Source organism: Glycine max, chromosome 8 (assembly GCF_000004515.6).
Source record: "Glycine max cultivar Williams 82 chromosome 8, Glycine_max_v4.0, whole genome shotgun sequence".
Classification (NCBI taxonomy): Eukaryota; Viridiplantae; Streptophyta; class Magnoliopsida; order Fabales; family Fabaceae; genus Glycine; species Glycine max.
In genome coordinates, this window is record NC_038244.2 from 20,979,094 (window position 1) to 20,990,497 (window position 11,404).

At 32.2% G+C, this 11,404-nt stretch overlaps 1 pseudogene; it reads left to right on the top strand.

The window, feature by feature from the left end:
* Positions 1-509: 509 nt before the first annotated feature.
* LOC100792238 ((S)-coclaurine N-methyltransferase-like) lies at positions 510-9,632 on the top strand (annotated as a pseudogene).
* Positions 9,633-11,404: the final 1,772 nt, after the last annotated feature.

The following is an 11,404-nucleotide window of genomic DNA, read 5'->3' on the forward strand; positions in this document are numbered from 1 at the left end:
TAAGCATGTTGAGTCAAGCAAGCTTATAAGTTTGTTAAAAGATAATTTTGTGTGTCTTCTATTTTATGTTTAATGTTAAAAGGCTTTTTTCACTAAAACCATCACATAATATTGTTTTAATTTTTATTTTCTAAAACATTTTAATTTAATAATTGGCCAGTCCACGCCTAAAAAAAAACATTTTCTACAAATCCAAAACAAAGACAATTCCCGAGGAACCGTCTTAGTATATGAGACGGTGACATATTTGTAAATAAATACAACCACTATACAACGGTTTTAAGAAAATCATCTTAGAAGGTGATTATTCTAAGATGGTTTTTACAAAACCGTCTTAGAATGTTTTTGCTTACTTTAATAGTTTAATATTGTCACTCCCGCCCTCCCCTCGGGGTTCCAAGCCGTCTTTTCCAAACTTCAACTCCGTAACAATCTTCCCCGTTTCAATGTCGAGCTGGTGAAGCTTTGAAGCGTTGGGCTTTCCGTCTTTTAAGGGCCTCATCAACATCATGTTTGCTTCCACACGCATCAACAAAGCCTTGTTCGAAGTTGTGGTTCATGTTGTGGTACATGTGGTTCATGTTCACCATGAAACTATTATCCATCGCGCCTAAGGTTAGGGTTTGGACCCCACCGTTCGTGGCCTCTTGAAATTCCTCCATTAGTTCGTTTCTCCGCCGTGCAGGCAACGACTCTGCGGCGACGACATCCTCCCAGATGGAATTGGTGGTATGTGTCGTCGGAGGTGGAATTTGTGGGCCCAAACGTCGTTGGCTACGAAATCGACGCGACGCTGGTCGTCGAACATCTTCAATTGCATTTTGGAGGAATCCCTAGCGCGAACCTTGGAACCTACAATGAGGAACCAAATGGCGTCGTTTTCATTGTCTTAGTCTTTGAGAAAGGCGTAAGAGGTGCATTTGTCGGAGAGGATCCATTTAGCGTTGGGAGTGTTGTCGCCGATGTGAAGGTAGAGGTTAACAGCGTTTTGGGGAAGTGATTTTGCAGAGGAGGAAGACGGCATTTGGTATTTGAGTTTTAAGGCTTTGAGTTTCACATCCACGTCATCGAGCTTGGTGGAGTGGGTTTTTGCGTCTTTGTAGTGCTTTGTTTCTTCTTTTTCTTCATTTACTTCTTCTTTGTGTTCGTAGTCGGAATCTGAGTCGGTGACTTCGAGGCCCTTGCGGCTCTAGGAAGTGCCCATGGAAAATAGATTTTTTGAATTCAATTTGGTGGGGATTGGGTTTGAGATTAATGATTTTATAGGGTCCCTACTAGTTACTCAGGCGTAGATTTAACACACTTTTTTTCCTTTAGGTTGTTGCTTTTCTTGCAGCTATGGAAATTATGGCAAAGCAATTTCCTGGAGCCTTTTGTGGGTATTCCTTACAGGTACTCTTTTGCTTCACTGACATTTTGGGGCTTGGGAAGGGTTTTGTTAGTTATCCTACTACACCCTTTGAATTGTCTCTACTTCTGTTTGATGTAATATTAAAATCTGATGCATTTGTTCAAGATTCTAAACTTCTTACATTTTGGTTACATTTACAAAAAGAGATGACAAATCTAAATATCTCTTTTAGAATTATGGATAGAATTGTATCTTTGGCCTCTTTGGGGTACTCATAGTTGGAGGGGTAATGATTGCTTACATGATAATGTGTAATATACATTCTACAGGCACTGGCTGCAGCATCAAAATCTATTGATTGTCTTAAAGTTGTTCTTAACTTGCATGCCTATTTTCTTCTTGTGGAGGATTTTAACAGTAAGTGTGCTTAATCTGAACCCCATTGACAATACTCTGATTCGACTCACTTCTCTGTTTCTTTCTACCATTTTTCCTTGCTTAAAAGATTCATTTTCTATTCTTTGTTCACCTGCTACATTGTTTTGTAGAGGAACCTTTTCTTTTATTTTATTTATAATTCACATTGTTTTCCAGTACCCATTATATATCAAGTTTATTGTCTCCATGATGGGAAGAGTTTCGCTAGAAGGAAAGTAGATGCAATTCAAAAGGGAAATGTGATATTCACTTTGTCGGCTTCATTTCAGGTAATCCTTAATTCCTTACTTGGAATAAGATAAAATTTCAGTCATTTTTCCATTTTTTAAGTTGTGAATCTAGCTAAGTTATCCTTTCTCTTGATTTCACACATATATTTGGTTATGATTCTTAATTGAATATATGGTCAATAATAAGGACAGTTTTAGGATTAATCACATGCAATTATCTTTAGTTTAACATTTCAGAGTAGTATTGTAAGGAATTAAAAGATGAATTGTCATTTGGAGGAACGAGGACCATCTGGGATTATGCAAGACATCCCTGTCATTGATACAATAAAATTATCAAATTGATAATAAAAGTGGGATACCTTCTATGATTTTGGTATGAAAGTGTTGAACCAGCGGTCTCAATAACTTAAGAGGGGGTGAATTAATTTCCCACTAACAAACTTTTAACCCTCCTTCTAAGTGATAGACTCAGAATGCAGAAGAAGAAGCAGCAATCAATTTAATAATGTTCTTTAAACATGCAAGGCAAAATTGATTGCAATAATAAATGAAACAAGGGAAGAGAGAAATGCAAACTCGATTTATACTGGTTTGGCCACTTCCCGTGCCTACGTCCAGTCCTCAAGCAACCCACTTGAGATTTTCCAATCTCTTTGTAAAAATCTTTTTACAAAGTCTGAACCACACAGGGACAACCCTTCCCTTGTGCTCAGGAATCCTTGTAACTTAAGAGACCCTCGGTCCATTAATCAATCTCTTTGAATAAGAAGAAGAAGAAGAAGAAGAATTCTCTCTTTAAGAGAAGGATATTACAATTGAAGTTCCTGGATGAACTCTTCAATAAATTTGCAAGTGTTTGCCCAAGAGCTATTGAGAGAGCATTTGGCAATGAAGTTCTCTTGGAATATCTCTCTCTTGCTTTTAGAAATCAGACACATATATGTATAGGCCCTTCGTGCCATTTCAAAATGGTTTGAAGAGATGTGTCTTTTCGAAAACTTTTTCTGAAATTTTTCACTGGTAATCAATTACAGGTTTCTGGTAATCGATTACACAGTTATATTTTGAAGGGTCATGACTTTTGAATTTGAATTTCTAGAGTTCTGTTGCTGGTCATTGATTACAAACATCTGGTATTCGATTAAGGTTCAAAATTCAAATTCAAAACCCTTTTTAACAACTATTTTTCAAACTTGTCTTCTGATAATCGATAACACTGCCCAGTAATCGACTACCAGAGCCTTGCATGTCTTGGAATCACTTTGTTTTGAGGCAAGGCTTGATCTTAAAGTAATCTTAAAGCAAGACTTTGTTTGTTGAAGCAATCTTGTATTAATCTTAAAGCAATACTTATCCTTTGAAGCAACCTTGTTTGATTCTTCTTTGGCATCATCAAAATTCATGTATTCATACATTCCCAAAAAACATTTATTTTTACTTGGGTTTTGGTTAGATAGGTTTTAGTACTACTAGGAGTAGGTACATTGATGCAATATCAACAATTAGCAAATAAGGTGTAATTTAGCATTGGCAATATAACTAGCAATTTTTATATTTCATATTTTGACACATTCACAGGCATGTTTATAGTAAAAATTTAGTTAACTCAATTGGCATAATTTTGATATATTATATATTATATCAAACTCATTGTTTTAAAATATTTTCATGTTGCATAATTTCCTTTATTTTTATAAATAACATGGTATTTTGTAATATACAAAATCTTAGGTCATATAACAATATTTATTGTCTAAATTCGTGATCCAATTTTCCTTTTATTGTTCAAACAGAAGGAATTCCCTACTCTATCAAGATTACATGAGACATAATGAAATGGCAGCATTTCGGAAGGCTTTGCCAGAGAACCAGCCAGATGCGGTACATTAGTTGAACCTATAATTTGGGAGTGGCAAGTGACCTATATACACTACCACAGTACTTGAGGCAATTTTTGATAGGCATATTTTGCTAGTTTTGTTAATATGTTGACCGCTGAGGGTAATATTATACATTATATATTTATATTATATAAATTATAATAGGCTTTTATGACTTTGAACACCATATTTAGATATTCAATGGTTGATTTTAATTGATTGATCATTGATCACAGAAATGTGACCTGATATTAGGTTGGAAATATTGTAGTAGGAGCGACTGATTGGGCATCATTAGTAACTCTTGCAATAAGGTTGTTAGGTACAATATCATGGACGGTGGATAATAGACTAATAGTGATTTGGTTTGTATAACTAAAAAGCCTCGTGATTATTTATTTTCCGTCTCATATTGCTGTTATTATACCTTGATGCATGGTTCTTAATGGTCACATATTTCTTTGATAATTTGTTTTACTTGCATTTTGGACCTCTAATTATGGTCGATGCTTGATTTTGATTTCTCAATGAGCATGTACATGAAGTGCTATGCGAGATTGAGAGGGGGAAAGAGAGAGAGAACAAAGTTTTTTTAATTAAATTACATAAATATCCCCAAAACAAATTACTTAAAGTAAGGTAGTGTCTCTTGATTATAATGAGAAATGAAAATAATAATCTTATTAGATCATATTTTTTTCAGACCCCTGGGTAGGAATTTGGTTCGTTTACCATATGGAATGTTTCATTTCTTAGACATCCTGCGAGAGTGAATACTTATTTGGCCTGTTCTCTTCAGAAATATTTAATAGTTTTCTTTGTTCTAAACTGGCCTTGTTCAAAAAATGAAATGTTTGGTACATCATACGACCATTTTACCTTATAGTCAAGCTCTGCAGAAGTTTGCCCCACACATTCAACAATCAAACTTGTTACACTAACTGCATAAGTATACTAACTGTAGGGTTACAAGAATCTGCAATTCTATGACTCAAAAGGCTTATATTGATGAGAAGTGCCGGTATGCTGTTTGATATCCCTTTGTTTGCTTTAAAGCACTATGCATGCCGGTCATATGGTTAACCAAAAATTTATTAGACAGATGACAACTTAATTACGTGAAACCAATATTTAGCTTCTGTTGCTCTCTTGTTAGGGATCTTCAGCTGCAAAATTTGAATATTATAGTTGCTGATATTAGCACGTTTGAAATGGAGGCTTCTTATGACAGAATATTTTCCATAGAAATGTTTGAGGTTAGAATTTGTGAATAAATAATTAGTGTTGAAGCCACGTTTTCTTGAACTTAAGTGTCTGTTTTGACCTTAATGCAGCATATGAAGAACTATAAAGATCCTCTCAAGAAGATATCCAAATGGATGAAAAAGGATGGCCTTTATTTGTTCATTACTTTTGCCACAAAGCATTTGTCTACCTCTTTGAGGTGAAGCCGACATTACGTTGTTGAGCAAGTCATTATAATGTTGATTAATTTTCATGGGATATAATCACATTTGTTAAAATATGTATCTTTTTAACGGCATGTATTTAGTATTATGCAAGAATCATATCTTAAATTAATTTTTAGAATTTTTTATAAATAACAATGATTTTATATTTATTATGAAATATGTCCATTGAAATAAATTATTTTATCGGTCAAAGAGATCTAACTAAAGAATTATTTTTTTTTGTCTTTTCTTGGTTGAACAGTTATTATATATTTTTATGTTTAATTTTTACGAATAAAAATAATTAATCAATCTCACTCTACACTTACTTGGGTAGTAGTCACACACTACATTTGGACATTTGCGATCTTTGACAAAAAAAAGTTACACAAGATTTTAATTTCTATAAAGAAACCATATAATTTTTTTATATCATTCAATAGTTAAAATTTATTATTACTACAATTTTTAGGATAACTAACATGAGAAAAAATTGTACATGATAATTTATTATTAAATATTAGTGTAAAAAATTAAATTATTAACATACACTATTTACTCTTTTTTTTAGTAGCATCCACTATTTACTCTTAACACAATGCATTTGGTAATAACCAAAATATTAAATTTCACCTCCATTTGTATGTTGGTTATTTAAGCATTGAAGAAAAAACTTTGCTTAGTCAAATGACAAAAAATATGGCGAAGTCTTATCAAATTTTGTTGATTCAATAATAATAAAATTAAAATTATGAAATTCATTTTAAAAATTTAGTTTAATTTTTAAATGTTTACCTTTTGAATTTATAATTGTTTCTTAATTATTATATTTTTTTTAATTAAAATATAATTAATAATGCAATATATGATTTTTTTAAAAATATATAAATAATTAAAAAAAAGTTTATATTAACATCGATTTTTTGGAAAACCGATGTTAACGTGTATGCATTAACATCGGTTTTTTGGAAAACCGATGTTAAAAATGATACTTTATTTACAAATATGTCATCGCGTTTAACTTAACATTGGTTTTATACAAAACCGATGTTAAAACTGCTTTTTGTAGTAGTGAATCTAGCTAAGTTATCCTTTCTCTTGATTTCACACATATATTTGGTTATGATTCTTAATTGAATATTTGGTCAATAATAAGGACAGTTTTAAGATTAATCACATGCAATTATCTTTAGTTTAACATTTCAGAGTAGTATTGTAAGGAATTAAAAGATGAATTGTCATTTGGAGGAACGAGGACCATCTGGGATTATGCAAGACATCCCTGTCATTGATACAATAAAATTATCAAATTGATAATAAAAGTGGGATACCTTCTATGATTTTGGTATGAAAGTGTTGAACCAGCGACCTCAATAACTTAAGAAGGGGTGAATTAATTTCCCACTAGCAAACTTTTAACCCTCCTTCTAAGTGATAGACTCAGAATGCAGAAGAAGAAGCAGCAATCAATTTAATAATGTTCTTTAAACATGCAAGACAAAATTGATTGCAATAATAAATGAGATAAGGGAAGAGAGAAATGCAAACTCGATTTATACTGGTTAGGCCACTTCCCGTGCCTACGTCCAGTCCTCAAGCAACCCACTTGAGATTTTCCAATCTCTTTGTAAAAATCTTTTTACAAAGTCTGAACCACACAGGGACAATCCTTCCCTTGTGCTCAGAAATCCTTATAACTTAAGAGACCCTCGGTCCCTTAATCAATCTCTTTGAATAAGAAGGAGAAGAAGAAGAATTCTCTCTTTAAGAGAAGGACATTACAATTGAAGTTCCTGGATGAACTCTTCAATAAATTTGCAAGTGTTTGCCCAAGAACTATTGAGAGAGTATTTGGCAATGAAATTCTCTTGAAATATCTCTCTCTTGCTTTTTGAAATCAGACACAATATATATAGGCCATTCGTGCCATTTCAAAATGGTTTGAAGAAATGTGTCTTTTCAAAAAGCTTTTTCTAAAATTTTTCACTGGTAATCAATTACAGGTTTCTGGTAATCGATTACACAGTTATATTTTGAAAGGTCATGAATTTTGAATTTGAATTTCTAGAGTTCTGTTGCTGGTAATCGATTACAAACATCTAGTATTCGATTAAGGTTCAAAATTCAAATTCAAAACCCTTTTTAACAATTATTTTTCAAACTTGTCTTCTGATAATTGATAACACTGCCCAATAATCGACTACCAGAGCCTTACATGTCTTGGAATCACTTTGTTTAGAGGCAAGACTTGATCTTAAAGTAATCTTGAAGCAAGACTTTGTTTGTTTAAGTAATCTTGTATTAATCTTAAAACAATACTTATCCTTTGAAGCAGTCTTGTTTGATTCTTCTTTGGCATCATCAAAATTCATGTATTCATACATTCCCAAAAAAACATTTATTTTTACTTGGGTTTTGGTTAGATAGGTTTTAGTACTGCTAGGAGTAGGTACATTGATGCAATATCAACAATTAGCAAATAAGGTGTAATTTAGCATTGGCAATATAACTAGCAATTTTTATATTTCTTATTTTGACACATTCAGAGACATGTTTATAGTAAAAATTTAGTTAACTCAATTGGCATAATTTTGATATATTATATATTATATCAAACTCATTGTTTTAAAATATTTTCATGTTGCATAATTTCCTTTATTTTTATAAATAACATGGTATTTTGTAATATACAAAATCTTAGGTCATATAACAATATTTATTGTCTAAATTCGTGGTCCAATTTTCCTTTTATTGTTCAAACAAAAGGAATTCCCTACTCTATCAAGATTACACGAGACATAATGAAATGGCAGCATTTCGGAAGGCTTTGCCAGAGAACCAGCCAGATGCGGTACATTAGTTGAACCTATAATTTGGGAATGGTAAGTGACCTATATACACTACAACAGTACTTGAGGCAATTTTTGATAGGCATATTTTGCTAGTTTTGTTAATATGTTGACAGCTGAGGGTAATATTATACATTATATATTTATATTATATAAATTATAATATAAATATAGTACACTAACTGTAGGGTTACAAGAATTTGCAATTATACAACTCAAAAGGCTTATATTGATGAGAAGTGCCAGTATGCTATTTGATATCCCTTTGTTTGCTTTAAAGCACTATGCATGTCGGTCATAGGGTTAACCAAAAATTTATTAGACAGATGACAACTTAATTACGTGAAACCAATATTTAGCTTCTGTTGCTCTCTTGTTAGGGATCTTCAGTTGCAAAATTTGAATATTATAGTTGTAGATATTAGCACGTTTGAAATGGAGGCTTCTTATGACAGAATATTTTCCATAGAAATGTTTGAGGTTAGAATTTGTGAATAAATAATTAGTGTTGAAGCCACATTTTCTTGAACTTAAGTGTTTGTTTTGACCTTGATGCAGCATATGAAGAACTATAAAGATCCTCTCAAGAAGATATCCAAATGGATGAAAAAGGATGGCCTTTATTTGTTCATTACTTTTGCCACAAAGCATTTGCCTACCTCTTTGAGGTGAAGCTGACATTACGTTGTTAATAACAAGAGTAATGAGTTTTCAACTTTTCATAGATACAATTCATTTACCTATTGGTTATTTCTCCGTGAAGGACAAAAATGAAGATGACTAGATTACAAGATACTTCTTTACTGGAGGAACTATGCCTTCGACAAATCTACTTTTTTTTATTTCCAAGTAAGTTTGCTTTGCAACTTGTGCTAGCTTTGTTATTTCATGATGGTATTGCAGAATCCCATTTAATTTTGTTGTGTTCTAAATGGTAAAGATGAAGGAAAACTCCAAAGGAAAAATTATTACTTTTTTCCTTGATAAAAGAAAAAAGGAAATGTAAGAGCAGAAGTACCTGCTATAGTTTTGTGCAACATCTTTTTTAGCTCACTTGTAACTGACTTCTTTGGTTATGTATGTAGGATGATGTTACAGTCATCCACCATTGGCTAGTAAATGGGAAACACTACACACAGACCAGGTTAGAATAAACTAAATTGCTCGAACATTTACAGCAATATTGCTATATTCCATTTGTTTACAAAACAAGTTTGAACTGTATTACTGAATAAAAAAATGAATTTATGTTGCAGTGAAGAATAAACCAAAGAATGGCTTACATCAAGCCAATTATGCAACCAACGTATGGCAAGGATTCACCTACCAAGTGGACTGCTTATTGGAGAACTTCCTTCATTGCTGTAGCAGAACTTTTTGGATACAATAACGGTGAGCTTAACCATTTTTTTGACGTGATGCTCCCCTAGTTTGTGAATCCCCTAGTCTCCACTTTATTTTACCTTCCATACACCCTGACTTCATGTTTTCTATTTAATATTTTGAATTCACAAGGCTTGCGATTTTACATTTATATATTTGCAAGGATAAGGTCAACTAACCTCAAGTTTGGGAGGATGTGCCTCATGTAGAAGGGTGAGTTCTTGGTTAAGAAGTTTTATAAATAATATGCACTTTATTTGCTTTTCTTTCCTGGTGTTGGGTTTTTTTGGTTTGTATTTGTAGGGCCTTAATAATGAACATTGGAGAAATGATGGAGAGGTGGACAAATTGTTTTTTCAGGTATCCATCATCCAACAAGGGTTTTTGTCAATTTTGTCGAGTAATTAGAGTTGTTGAGCAACTCTACAATCAATTTTTATACACATTAACCAAGGTTTTAGTCTACTGCCATACTAGTACATATCATTCTCAGCTTTTGTCATTACACTTGCAAGTCAACACTTCACAGGGTTATGCCAACAGGAAAAGAACATTATTTTGTAATTACTAACCATTTCCTCAGTTTCTTTATTGTGTTATTATTGTTTATGTCTTGAATGATTGCTTGTTAGCTTATGATGGCTTTTAATTTCAAGGGTAGGAAATAATAGATGGAATTTATCTATACCTTTATAATTTTCTTCATGCCAATCAAAAAGAAGTATGCTTCACACTTTTGATGTTTGGATAGTTGATTGGATTAGAATACTCATTATTGGACTTGGAAATTAAAGAATATATATTTGTGTGATCCCACAAGCTATATGGATCAACTAGTCGAGTTAGTTTTTTAGTTTTTAGACATGGGTGACAGAGCATGCCCCCCTCAGCATCTCATTCACACACAGTGAAGAGAGGTGAAAAAGTCATGCAAATTCTGATGACAAAAAGGTTCATGTTGTCAATGAACTATCATAATGATGGTCTTGGGGTGGGGGGGATATTTCGTGGTTTCTCCAAATATTATTAATTACTACCTCTGTTTCAAAATATTTATATTTTAGTCGTTTTCTTTTTAGACTTTATTTTTTGTATACTATTAGTATAGTTTTTTTACATTGTTGATTAATTCAAAATCATGATAGATATGAATTTTAAAGTAATTATTGTAAAACTTAGTAAATTACCATATCTATCAATATGTAATTGGATTAGCTTACCTAATGGTGGTGATTCAACAATATCCTCTATGAACAAATTGTTCTGTATTATGAAACCCAGTCTTCAAAGCTTCAACTTATGGCAAGTGTGCCTTTGAAAATTCTCAAATAATTTTTATAAGCCAAAATTTATTCCATATTTCTATTAATAAGTACATCTTTTGTCTTATACAAACTCAAGTTAGATGGTCATCCAATGAGTGGAGATATTTGGAGAGGAGCAACTAAGGAATCTATTGCCTTTGTTGTTCAATTGGCTCAAGCAAAAGAAAGACCTCCTGGTTTGTATTTCTAGCTCAATTTATGGTCCCTAAAAAACCTTCAAGAAAGACCTCTTGTTCAATTGAAAGTGTAAGCATGTAAAGGATGAATGGAAACTTGTTAGGAAAATAGTAATCAACCTAAATGTCATTTTTAATCCTTTATATTTAAGTATTTTTTTATATTAACTTTTAGTCATTTAATTTTTTGAAAAATTTCATTATGGCTATTTTTTTTAGTTTTTGGTTAAAAACCTTGTTAAGTTTACTGCACTTACCTTTAAATCATGAGTAGCATTATATTGATGTCAAGAAATATATATATTTTTTTAAAAATAA